This window comes from Trichoplusia ni, unplaced genomic scaffold, assembly GCF_003590095.1.
Source record: "Trichoplusia ni isolate ovarian cell line Hi5 unplaced genomic scaffold, tn1 tig00004026, whole genome shotgun sequence".
Classification (NCBI taxonomy): domain Eukaryota; kingdom Metazoa; phylum Arthropoda; class Insecta; order Lepidoptera; family Noctuidae; genus Trichoplusia; species Trichoplusia ni.
In genome coordinates, this window is record NW_020800492.1 from 20,476 (window position 1) to 21,450 (window position 975).

Sequence of the window (975 nt, forward strand, 5' to 3'; positions counted from 1 at the left end):
TTAATCCAACAGCTGATCTGTTTGCGGATGTATGGCCGAAGATTTTGTCGGTATGCCTGAAGTACTGTGAGATAAATTTATGAAAGTGTTTTGTTTTTATGTTTTTTTTTTATTTATATTCTAATTTGTTTAATGTTTTAATTTTTTAATTGCTGTAATTGGTTTTTCACCGTTGTAATTGATTAAAATAAATAAATAAATTGATACCGCAGGCCTGCTCAGATCGGTCTGGCACTTTCTTCCAAAGGCTAATCCAGAAAAGACACTGCATTTATTTACGCATTGTGAAAAATTACATTGTCTGGACTTTAAAAGAGGCGATGACCCCTGAGTTTGTGTCGACGTTTCTTCTCAAGGTAGCCAGCTAGGAAATGTCGACTCCAGCTAGCTTTAAAAAATTACATGTAAAAGTGATAAAGTCTATCCTATTTGCAGAATAAATTATTTCATTTCATATAGCTACTATGACGTAGGCATCCGACGAGACGTAGGTAAATTCCGACCCTAAGAGGATAAATAGGGGATGAAAGTTTGTGTAAATCTTAAAGATTAGAGGTATATAATTCATTCGATTAAATCGCCGCCCCCATCGAATAATATCGTAATCGAAAAATCATTATTCATTCAAATCATACATTAGCTCATAACTTTTTACCAGGTGTACATAGAAACAAGATTTAACACATGGATCAATAAGTCCCGAGACTAACAATGAAAACAATTTTTTTTTTTGCAAAATATTTTTTATTCATCAACGTAATCACCTTTTAAGGTGATGCAATCATTCCAACGCTTTTCCAATTTTTCAATACCATGTTTATAAAAAAAAATATCTTTCGCTTCAAAATAACCTTCAGTTTCTGCGATGACCTCCTCATTTGAGCCAAATCTTTTTCCCTGGAGCATTTTTTTAAGATCAGCAATGAGCCAGTAGTCACTGGGGGCTAAATCTGGCGAGTATGGGGGGTGGGGAAG